This window comes from Drosophila persimilis, unplaced genomic scaffold (assembly GCF_003286085.1).
Source record: "Drosophila persimilis strain 14011-0111.01,24,50 unplaced genomic scaffold, DperRS2 tig00000124-arrow-pilon, whole genome shotgun sequence".
NCBI lineage: Eukaryota > Metazoa > Arthropoda > Insecta > Diptera > Drosophilidae > Drosophila > Drosophila persimilis.
Window position 1 is genome coordinate 11,998,983 of NW_020825294.1, and position 12,837 is coordinate 12,011,819.

Here is a 12,837-nt window from a genome sequence, read left to right on the forward strand (position 1 = left end):
CCCACAAAACTGAGAATGAAGAATCCCCTGTATTTCCTTTTCTGGCTCATTGTCTTGCTCTGGCTGTCGTTCTTTGTGGCCTTTTTCGGGGCCTTCTTCTATATCTGGTCTTATATGTTCTCTCAATGCAGTGACTGCTGCGAAGTGAGTTCATCCAGGCACAGGCACAGCCACAGCTGCAGTCTTGCTATAACCAGAAAATTCAACTTCACAATCCATTCCAGGGTATTGCTGAATTTTTCCTGAAGTGCGTTCAGTTTCCCGGATACTGTGCTGCAGGTATGATGCAGTGCAAGAAACCGTGCTAGAATCGACGAAGATGGCAAGGGGCGGCCACCCGCCACCCTTTATGCAGCACAGTGTCGACACTATCCATACACATTTTGTTGCTATGCAGATTCCATGTTTTACTATCGGTTTGTATTTGGTTGTTGTTCTCCTCTTCAATCCTCCCTCGAATCTTTCGTTCTCGTCTACTACTTAGATACCGCCAGAAGATCTTCCTCTGCGTCTGAACTTCCTTCAACTGCGAAACCACCACGGACATCATGAACAGATTATATCAGGCCAACAGTTACTTTACACTTACTTTACTGTCGGTTTGTATTTGGTTTTTGCTCTTCTCTTCAATCCTCCTCCGTATAGTCTATTACTTAGATACAGCCAGAAGATCTTCCTCTTCGTCTAACCTTCCTTCATTTAAGGAACCATCTCCGACATCGAAAACAGATTACTTCAGAATAATATTTACTAGAAGATCGCTGGAGTACGACTTGGGCCGCTTGTTGAGCAGGCCAAGGTAGCGACAACAAATTATTGGTGGATATATTACTACATATGTATATTAAATAATAAACCTAAACATATTTCCCCACTAATGAGTGTTTCTTGTGGTTATTTTGTGGCACATCACAAGTGCTCAGCTGTTTTTACGTATGATAAGCACAGGGCCTGGTGGTGGCAATAAGTGAATATGCGATCAATATAGATACCATTCAATGACAAATACTCTTGGTTTACAATGAGTGCAACAGTGCACAAAATTAGGAGGATTCCAGGGCTGACAGGCAGAAGAGGGCAGCAGAATTGCTAAATTGCTTCAATGAGCAGCTCTTCAATGTTAGTGATTTTAGAAAATATTTTTGGCTCACAAAACGTACGACGAGCTGTATTGTCATCATTTGTACTGTCAAATCCGCCAGATTCCGGACTACAATCCCTTCGAGTAAGTTGGTTTCATAGACTTCCCTTTTGCTTGCATATGTTTCACATTTTAAGATTGAGCTTTTATCCGTCTTGTAAAATAAATTCAAACATGCGAATCCAGTGGTGTTGAGGACTTAATCCGAAAAGGAGTAATTGCTGTTCAATTTCTTACCCTGTATGGCCTTGCTGGTGTTGCCTGCGATGGAACCCACCCGTCCATATCTTCAAGGCATCGCACCTGCCTGCATGCAGCTCCTGGGCCTGGGCACACTCCTTAGCTCTAGGGTTTGATAGTAGTTTTTTATTTCGGAAAAGCAATTCTTTTGAGCCATACGCCATGACCAACTACAATCATTGATATTGTAGCATGTACTATCCCCTAATAACACTGTACATATGTACAGGTACCACTGTACATATACTATTAGTTCTCAAGACTGCTGTAATTGCTTCTTAAGCCCACTGCGCAGAACTCTCAGTACCTACACATATGTCAATATATGTACTTTCCTTGCAGAGAGCGTATAGAATAAGATTTAGTTTAGTTATGGATCGAACGACGTACTCAAGTCCCAGACTAGAAGCAGTATATTTTAAAATATAACAGACCGGCTCCGTTTTTCATTATTTTTTGCGGATTACGTTTTCAGCCAAAACGTTTCGTTTTCGTTTTAAGGTTCTCCAGTTTTCACATATTTTGGCTGTTTGCACCAAAACGAAAATTGTTTTCTATTTTTTTCCTTTTTCATTCAAGGTTCGTTTCGTTGTATAAAATGCCGTTTACTTTTCAATTCGTCAACGGAAATGTTTTCTTTTTGCAAACGAATAAATCTTGCGGAATGTGAAAACGGTAGCCCCAATAAATGTGTATTCAAAAGTAAATCGGAAAACTTTTGTTAATGCGAAAAACGGAGCCTGGTTGAATATGCATATCGTAGTAAGAATGTAAAGTGGTCTATTGTATGCTGACTATTGGGGATCGCAGCGGCTAATTTGTGATTTTGGTCCACTGCTCCTTCACCCAAAAAACTCACTCGCGGAGTGCCTTCTTTCAAAGTATTCTGATATCTATCACCAGTGTCACTATTACGGGAGGATTGGCGTTAGTTGATTATGAAAAAAAGCTCTAGGGTCCATGAGCTGGATGCTTACTCACGTGACACTTGTGCGGAGAGCTGCCTATAGTGAACAAGTTTAGACTTCGGATGCTATCTCTCGACACTAGCCCCCAATGGTGGTGTAGAGGAGACATTACTGTCCACACTCGTTTGCTTTATGTTCATTTGGGGGTATGGGATCCATGTCTAAACAATAAACATGCCGCAGAAAGCAGCAGCCAGCTTTTTATCCCACGCCCCTCGGCATGTCTCTGCATGTCCTACCGCACATCGACCTACTTAGGAACCTTGGCATATTGATGGCCAGGAAAAATATCCAAGAGAGCAGCATTTAGCTCCCATTCGTTATGTCTGTGTGACAGCTGACTGAGGACTATGCAGGGACTGCGAAGGCAGGAAGGAAGAATGGGGCTTGGGTAGCCGAGAGCTGTAACCAAAGACGACGACCACGATGAGCATGGCGCACACAGAATTGCATGTCGAGTGCTGCATAAAACTCGAATTACAGCAAATTTGTGGATATCGTTGGCCAACGAAAAAGGTCTTAACAAGAGGCGGAGGGGAGCTCGGGTCAGAGCGGTGGCGGGGAATGGGGACCGCAAAGAATCGACTTTCAAATGGATTCCGCTTTTATTTGACAAATACTTTATGATCTTGACAGCAACAATAGAGCGAAACATATATTGCTTCAGCGGAAATAAATTTAAAGAGCTGCAAGGCAAAAGTCAGTTTTTGACGATGCTAATGAACCATTAGGAAATTGTTAGATACCCAAGCTAATTGATAATTAATATTCAGGGGTTTGATTCAACCTGCATGATTCCCACATGTCTAATATATGAAATACATGGATGTATTAGTAGATTGATATTATCCAAAGCACTGCGATGTTGCTGTTAACAATTTTAGCTCCTCAGGGGGCCTTTCATCTTGAATGTACTTGGATCTTATTCAATTCTTATGCCAAAGTATGTCTTAAGTAAAACTTGAAAACTGTTGTTGTTTATCTAAAGTGTGCGCCCTCCTGGAACAAACCGCACTGTGTCCCCCCATCAGTCACATCCTGCTGGCCAGTGAACTTATTGCACTCCCGCACACTCACATTCTTCGCTGTTTTTGCTCTCGAGTATAAGATAAACAAGCTGCATTGCCAGGGACAATTAAAAGCAGTAAAGTGATACAGAGGACGAGTCCTGTCACAGCATTTTTGACGCTTTAATTGCCCCCGGAATGCGGAGGAAGAGCGACACGACACAAGGACACCACTCCGCCAAGTGTCAGTGAGCACCATGGCACATGCTCTCCGGCGCCGCCGCCTCCACCGCCTCCGCCGCCTCCGCCGTGCATCAAATGACAGTGTCCACATAATTTGCGGCTTCTCGCGTGACTTTAATTGCATTTTGCAGTTTTCGACAAAACTTAATTTAAACAATTACAGGGTCAGGCGCAGTCCCTAGCGAGGGTCGGATCGGGCAGGGAGGGTAAGGCATTCGCAGACGCCATAAAATGCAAATTCCTGTTGATCCTGTTTGCCAATGCCAATGCATGCGCCCGGTCCCTGCCATTTAGCCGGGTTAACTGGGGATGCTGCCTGCCTGGTGGCACGGTGGCACGGTCCTGGGCTGCCTTGTCATGTCTGATTCTGCTCTGGACCAGTTTCTGCCATCCCCAAGCAGCGTTCCTGGCGCACTTTGGCACAAACCAATCTAAGGATATTGTCATGCTGGCAGTGCCAGTCCCGGGCCCCCCCCAGGGGCTCTGGATGGGCTTGGGCGCCAGCATCCCGGCCTGGTCCACTGAGCCGCAGCACAAATATTTGATTTTAAATTCTTGTTCCTAACTTACTCAACAGTTGTGTGCACTGCAAATTTTTAAAACAATAAAAGATACACCCAATGAAAGATTAGATTACAGATCGACTAAACTTTGTCTATCGGTGGGCCCCAAAACAATGAAATTTCGCTTTCTCTAGTTCCCTCTCCAAAGCTGATCTCCGGTCTTCTGTAGAAGGGTGGTAATAGTCGAATAGTCATAGTGAGGTAGTATTTATTTCGGTCCACTTTCTCCCAGTGTACGAGTATCTGGTTAAATGCAGCAGCTTAGCTTACCAACTGCACTGAAACTGGCTCGACGTAATCCCCGAGTATTTTCGCGCTGGCACTGCACCTTTGACCCCCATATCGATACCCGACCGCACCCCTGCCGAGCAACTCATCAAACTGTCATTACTTTTACCCTTAGCAGATCCGACAAGGGCAGCTGCGATGTTGTCACCAGTTGCCACTCCTCTCGCTCTGCGCCAGGCGAACGGGATTAGATAAATATGCAAATAAACTGCATGTCAGTCAGCAGCAGCCCCCACGCTGTCCCCCATACTCGCATTAGGTACAGGACATGTTTTGCACACATAAAGTGCGATTAGCTGCGAGCTTCGCATGTTGAGGCATAGCTGAGATTCGGTATCTTGCAGATACATAAATCACACAAAGAAGTGTGAGCTCATTACCACAGACCACAGTTCATTGACCGACACACGCGCCGTGGCCCTCAAAACTTTCGACTAGTTCCATTTCACCCTTTTCCCAAAAAGTAGCCCAAAAAATAGGCAGCAGAAAACAATTTTTATCGGCTCCACGCACGTCAGGGTTCCGGGTTCCGAGTTCGGGGTTGCGGGTTGCGGGCTCCACCCACTCCACCCCCGCCCCCATTCGGGCTGTTATATACGAGGCTGTTTCTCTAAATCTATATCTCCATTGGTTTTTTGTTTGCTCTGCCTTTGTGGTATATTTATTTATTTTTTAATTTACTTCTCCTTTGTGTTTGCGTTTTCGTTGGCTCTGGCCTGGACTCGCTGTTGGGGACGAGTCCCATAATTCAAAATGGAAATAAATGGGAACAATCTCAGTTGGACATATATCTGAGCGCTGTACATGTACGAGTAGATTGCTTGTGGCTGCAAAAATTGTTGGACACCACTAAAATGTATATTTATTATTTACGGAGAGGTGGGTGGAGCCTTTTCAGCTAAATGGAACAGTCCTATTTCTAAGGATTTGTGTGCTCATGATTATTTCTATCTTGACATAATTGGACATATGGGGGATGGCATTAAGATTTCTGTTAGATACTATATGGAAAATACAAATATATTATTACTATTCGTAAAAATATGTGTACAAATTTGATTGTGGAATCACATTTTTCGAAATCTAAGCATCTTCATTTTCGAATTCAAATGTTAGTTGGGGTGTAAATCAATCAATACAGCTAGCAGAAAAACATCCTATAGACAGTGACAGTACAAGGACATGTTCCTTTCCGACCTCGCCCATTTCAATAATTATTTATCGCTTACAAATATTAAAAAAAAAAATTATGTTGATCCCTCAGGTATGTATTTGCATTCATCAGAGATCTAGCAGTTTTCAGGATTTCCTTTTCCTACTCAGATGTTTGCTTTTCATTCCCTTTAAAGACCTGATTCGCTCTTTCTCCCTCTCAGTGTCAGCCCTCAAAAACAAGATATATGTGTATATATGTGTATTTACCCAACTCATATTGAAGTTAACTGAAAGTTGTTATCTGCTAAGAACTATTCCCATCACCATAAAATCCAATCGTTTGAATGCCCTTCGACCTGGCACATTCCGTTCCGCAATGCCTTCTACTTTTTTTGGCGCTTGCTCGGAGTGCGTGCTTCGTGCGTTGTTGTCCTTGAGGAGGCTCAACTTAAGGCAAGTCAAGCCGAACAAAATCTGCCAAATCATAGGCCATTTCAATTTAAATGTCCCCAAAAACATCTACGCCCCCAGCACGACCGAAACCAACACCAACACTGGCCAGCAGCACCTTCTCCATTATCCTCCTGCCTTTTCCGTTTCCTTTTGGGAGTGGGGAATTCCATGCTTAATGTGCTTCCTGTTGACGATGCCGTACGTATCGTGGACGTGGACCTTGCTTGTGGACACTCTTTCCCACAAATTCACTGCGTGTAGGACTTTCTCTGGTCTCGTGTTTGTCCGGTTGTCTTCGAGTGACATGTCAAACACGCAACTGAGGCGATTTAGGGGTTTTCCGACTTTGCAGTGTCCTCTTCTCTGGCTTTTTCCATCAAAGCAAATATTGATTATTATTATTGCTGCTGCTGCTGCTGTTGTTGGTGGTTGGATGTTGGTCAGGGCTTTCCGCGGATTTGCTGTTGAGCTTAGACTTCTGGCCCATTGGTCATTGACCCTGTTCAAAAGGCCAGCCCATGACACTGCTTCCCAAATGAGGCGGCAATTTTTCCTCCCTTTGTGGCTTCTTCTACTTAGACGCTAATTTGTTGATAAATTGCCACAGCTCAAAAAATGACAACACTGTCTCCTCCAAAGGTTAAACATTCCGGCTAACAAGACGAGGGCTCTTGACCCAGCCCATCCCATCCATTTGGTAAGGTTTTATGATTGTATTAAATTTGTCATACTGATAATCTCTGAAAAAGTTAATTAATTTCAATAGGACTGTAGATAGCCGCAAAACGGAATCAGATTGGGAGTGTCACACATTCGTTTCAAGAGAAAAGAGAAAATTCTGGCACAAATTCGGGCTGGCATGTTTATTAGATGATGCGGAGATTGTCCAGCCTGTGTTCCAAAAAATTGAGGAAAGAAAAAGGAATTAAAGAAATTAAACTAAAGTTACATTTTTGGCAAAGAAGAACTTTCCAGAATGCATCTACTCCATTTACTTCTCTTTTCATTGAGCTCTTCCTCCATCTCACTGGCATTCTCCCTATAACCATACAAATTTCCATGCAGAAAATATCGAACGAATATTTATTCATATGCATTCAGTTACAAGCACTTAAAAGTGGCTCCAACAGAAATTGCAGCATTCATTTTTTATGAAAACTGCTCTTTGTTTTTTCTGAATTGCTCTTTCGGGTTCATTTTTTCCAAAACTTTTTCTCGGACATTCCCCATATTTGTTTTGTGGACACGACACGACACGCTTCATAAAGAAAATCGCCACGATTTATCAATTGCCAAAAAGGAATGAAAGGAAAGTCCGAACCGCGGAGCTGTTGACAGGCGACGGGCCTTGGCGGAATGTATTCTGTATGCAAATAAATGGGAACAGAGTCAAGTAATTTTGGTCAAAGGTGACTGCAAAATGTTTTGGAATGCATAAATCACAAAAAGATAGGAAACTATTCTGGTAGGCCGCGAGTTTTCAGAATGCCAAACTGCCAGTAAACAAAGTCATTTCTTTCTTTTATAAAGACATACAACTATCTCAAAATTCTATTGGACTCTTGGACTGATTCTCTACCCTTTGAGAAATTCACGAGTCACATTAATTTTAATATTCGTTGAAAATTGATCATTCATTCATTTCATATTGTAATGCGAACTTTGGACGAAAGTTTAAATATTCCTGCTTCAGCGTAAATTAAGGTAATTTTTATATTTTTAATCATGAGTCAGTGCCGCTTTAAAAACGGCACCAAGCGGCAACGCGGCAAGGGCCGCGGCTCTACTTTTATGCCCGCTACTCAATCATTATACGTACAGCTTATGATTTATGTAACTTAGAAAGTATATATTAAACGCATTTATACGTGCGCGCCGGTAGGAAGAGGCGAAATTTAGAAATACACTTGTAACAGTGGGATACAAAATTTGGTTGCTCTAGCTCCTATAGTCTGAGATCGAGGCGGTCATTAAAACGGACACATAGACATGGTTATATCAACTAGGTTATTGATTCTGATCAAGAATATATATACTTTATGGGATCGGAAACGCTTCCTTCCGGGTGTTACACACATCCACATTCACCACAAGACCAAAACCCTGAGTCGATCTTTGCCATGGAGTCCAGAAAAAAGAGTCATATCAGACAGTAATCTATAGGAAATGAGTCTGAGTGTTAGTGAAGTAGACATCCGCATTCTGTGTACCAGTTTACACTTTATTTACAAAGTTTTTGCGGAGAGCTGTAAAACTGGATGTGAATTGACCCCAATGTAAGGCTTTAAGGCGACATACATATATCAACCCATAAGGTATAGACTGGACGAAACTAAAGCCATTTGCCTATATAATGCAGGACAACTCATCGCGGGCTTGGCTCTGCTAGTCGTGATGCTATTCCATCTGCGATTTATCTATACGATTTGCATTTTTTTAAGCTCAAAATAAAATTTGATCGATATTTGGTGTCTCGTAGCTTTGAATTTAAGGTTTTTTTTTTGTAATTTGGCACCTTTTCCCTGACCTGAAAACACTTTTAAGCCATGAAACTTACTTGGTCTTGGAAAATTTATCATAATTTCCAAGACAGAAGAGTTATTTATCACCCCTACGATTTTCTTTGGGCCAATAAAATGTTGATGAATTATTGCTAAAGTGTGCGCGGCTCTGCGTTTGACAGTGCTCCCACTGCTAATGAATAGTTTATTATCCTCCATGAATGGTGGAGTGGAGATTCATGAAAAAACTCACAATGAGTGGCGTTCCCTTGAGGTTATTTGTCAAGCCATGGGTGGTAGGGGTGTGGGTCTGGGGTGGGGCTATATTATATAATTTTCACAGTTTATCGGCTACCATATTAATATGCAATTGAGTTCAATCAGGCCGACAATCGGTTGCCCAAAGAATTGCATAATTGTGAGGAAAACTCTGCACAGTTTGGACTGAAGTACTTTAATCAACAAAAAGTGCCCAAGGAATATATCCTTACAAGGTCATTACACACACAAATACACTTGCGCACCCTCTTGTCCTCGCCCATCTGATTTAGTATGTGTAAATATTTTGCTCTCCAAAGGCCCCCTTCAGCATGAAAGGCTCCTTGCTGTAGTTATCGTCGTTATCCTGTTGTGTGCATGGTCAGGAGGACTCTTGTTACAAGGACAGCCGGCAGCAGAGCTTTCTTCTCCGCGCTGCTCCTAATGTCCCGGATCCTGTACTTGCACTCTCACTTGCACTCGCTCTCACACTCTCAAACACCCACACACTCAATCTCATACGCCATTTGCTGCAACTTCCGCTTCCGCTCGGGTTGGTCGAGTTCAATGGGGAGCAGCAGGGACTCGGACTGCGGCACTCAGCAGGGCGGGCTCTTGAAAATTTACGAGTCCTTTGGTCCTCTGTTGCATTCCTCAAATTACCGACACGCATATTTTATATTGGGCCTGCATTACGGTCCAACGAGGGGGATATCTATTGCGCGCCCTTCCTCCACTGCTATCGCGTGCACTTTGTGGCGCTTTTAATTAACGGAAATTTATGCATAATGCTCTCGACCGCCATGCCTTTTGGTATACCCTCCCCCCCATTCACGGCTGGAAGTTATGGGCCGTCAGCGAAATGCGAGAATTTGCAAATGAAAAGGATAGGGTGCATCCAGCTCTGCTATGTTGAAAAAAAAATTAATATAGAGAAGATTTATGCTAAAGCAGTGCCAATATCGAGCATGTTCAAATGAATGAATGAATGAATGACCAATAATTACCTAAAAATACTAAATAATTAAATGACATCATATGCTAATTGAGATGAATGTCCCCGCACACTGTTCTGTTTCGATAATTACACAACAACAAAACACTCTCAGCAAATCTCGTATTTTGTGCTTCAATTTTCCATGCTCCGACCACAAAACAAAACAATCGACATTGAATTCCGAACATTTCAAACTAAATGCTTTTCAATTAACAAGAGACAGCTTTTTGACTTTTTGACAATTTACACATCTTTTTTTTCATTCTGTGGCGGGAGGGCAGGGCAGTAAACTTTTCGTGACCTCTGGCATGACATAACGAAATGAGGCGGAAATTCTAGGAAATATGTCCAGCGGCTGGCAACAACAACTACTTAGTTCAAGAAATAAATTACCAAACAATCACACAATTTTATATTTTTCACATAAGCCGTTTTAAAATGACTAAAAATAAAAGAAACTTTTGCCCTGTTTTTTCCAGGCCCATAAAAACTTTTCCTTGCAGCCAGCAGCAGATGTAGTAAATGTTGCGAAAAGCGGGAAGGGGCAGAGTCGAGGACTCCAGAGGTCCAGGAGCTGTGGAAGCAACAGGTGTTTATGGCCACTCAATGAATGCCGGCGTAAATCTTGCATTAAGCATTTCCCCTCGTCCCACGCCCCTCCACACCCCACACCCCTGCTTTGGCAACATTCCCGAGCAGTAGCCGGCGTGGAAGAGCCAGAACTAGGAGCAGCAGCAACACCATTATCAGTAGTCGTGCCAGACCGGGAAACATACGTATTCAATGGTGTGGTAGCAGTGCGCCGTCTCAGCAACATGTTTCTGGGAGGCTTGAATTTTCGGGATACTTCTTGGAAATTTATTGGGGATTAGCTGATGGTAAAGCTTAGACTTAAATGAAATATTTGGAAATATTGAATAAGATATACACATTTCATGTAGATTATTTGAGCTTATTTACAGTACAGTACGGAAGATTACTTCCGATTTAGAGGCGTGGTATTGGGCTACGAAAAGATAACCATTAATGAGACCAAGATCTTCTAGATTTGAAGATATATTGTCGGCCAGACTTTGGGCTCTATTCTATAATATGTATTTTAAAAATGTTCTTCTTTGTAGTTATTTGTGCATTCTAGATAAAGAGTTATGATTGGCTGTAACCTTGAAAAATGCACTGACACACGCATATCCCCTTGCATTCGCTTGGAAAACCTTTGGAAACCCCAAGTCAGTCGAAAGCCAGAGGAGGGGAAGCCCACAGTGCGACCACAAGCACTGCGATTGGCAACAGTACTCTCGTGCCTCGTGTGGCTGGCAACAAGCGTCCGATGTTGCTGCTGCTCGGCTGCCGCTGTCTGGTGTCTGGTGTCTGGAGGCTCCTCCGAAAACACTTTCGGTTCAATACGCTTTGTGCGTTCGACGCGTGCGGTTCGCTCTGACGGAAACCTCGAATGAAACACCTGGAAAGCTACAAGCTGAGAGCGGATTCGAGCCAACGGATAACTTGACTCCGATTCTGAGGTGCCACCAAAGTTTTGTAGGCGCGTGAACTCGTTACGCATAAATTACGTTTCTGCAACACGCTGACCGCGTTTCTTAACGGACCCACCAGCGGCAGCAGCAGCAGCAGCAGCGGCACCAGCAGCAGCGATTTGTGGCAAGGAGTCGACAATTTTGTTGCCGCTTTCCCCTCGAACCTGTGGCTGTGGCAGTGGCTGGCGCTGCTGCTGTTTCAGTGAGTTTTATTGGCGTTAAAGGTCGTTTACTTTTTGGCGGCATCAACAACTTTTGTTGCTGCTTTGATTTTCATCTCCCCTGTGTCTGTATATGTGATGTGTTTGTGCTGTGCCTGTGCCTGTGCTGTGCCTGTGCCTGCGCCTGTGTCGGTGCATCAAAGTGTGAGTGTGTGTCCGCTTATAGCACACTTTCAATTTTCAATAAAACAAAAGTCAACACAAGCCCCAAACACAAAATAGTCCACAAAAATCGCACACTGATCGATGACGTCGATTCGAGATTTGACGCTGCTCGTGACGCTTTTGTGCCTAGAATTTCACGATCATGATAGCACGCATAAGCTTTAATACATACATTCGATTCTCGCAGTATTCGAATCCCCTGTGACACGCGTTTTAGTGAAATGTGAAAATTGTGTCAGCTGATTTGATTCCGTTTGAATGGTGTATAGTGACCAATTTTAAATTAAATAATATTCGTATATAGTGAATTATACAATATACAATACAAATTATACAATACAAAAATAATAAGCTATTAAAAGTAAATATAAATCAAAAATATAATAGTTTCAAAGGTTTGAATTATTTGAATATTCAAACTTATTCCAATTTTTAATTCTATCAGATTTATTGTTGGTTTTTTTTTGCAATGATTGCAATGTTTTGCAATGAATTGTAGATGCTTCAGTATTCTCTATAGAAAACAGAAATAAGCCAAAAATGAGAATAAAATAAAATAAAATATATATTGACGTACCTAAAATATTTCGATTATGCGACTAAATAACAATAATATATGATGCAGAGTATTTTGGGGACTTGGGGATTCTTCTTTATACGACCAGTGCCAGAAGGGTTTAAACAAACTCCAAATTACAAAATCAAATAATAGAACATTGGACGAATCTAAAATTGTGATAAGTCGTGCGAATACAAGTAGATAACAACACAAAGAGCAACGATTTATTTGGTCCCCACACACCGCTTACAGCCAGCCAAATGTCTTCAGAATAGATTTCCCAAGGCAAGCATAATGCATGGGAACACGAGTAAATCTCGTTCGTTGCGACTTTGGTTATCAGTAGTCAGATTTCGTTTAGTTTAGCCAAAACAGCCAACAAAACAAGAAACAGCCACAGAAAGTGTCAATGCACTGCCAGACCGAGAGCCATCAGAAACGCTGACATCAACCTAGAGAGTGGAGCGCGCCCCGAGTGCAATTGTTAATTATGTATGCCAATCTGGTAGCCAGAAATACTCATAACACTTTAGCGCTAAAGAT

At 42.5% G+C, this 12,837-nt stretch overlaps 1 long non-coding RNA gene across 2 annotated transcripts; it reads left to right on the top strand.

The window, feature by feature from the left end:
* LOC113565511 lies at nucleotides 1-885 on the top strand. Of its 2 annotated transcripts, none has more exons than XR_003408638.1 (4): nucleotides 1-144; nucleotides 225-416; nucleotides 485-599; nucleotides 646-885. It is a non-coding gene; the product is annotated as an uncharacterized LOC113565511 (long non-coding RNA). The 2 variants fall into 2 exon arrangements; XR_003408637.1 differs by having other exon boundaries at nucleotides 2-144; nucleotides 658-884.
* The last annotated feature ends 11,952 nt before the right edge of the window (nucleotides 886-12,837 follow it).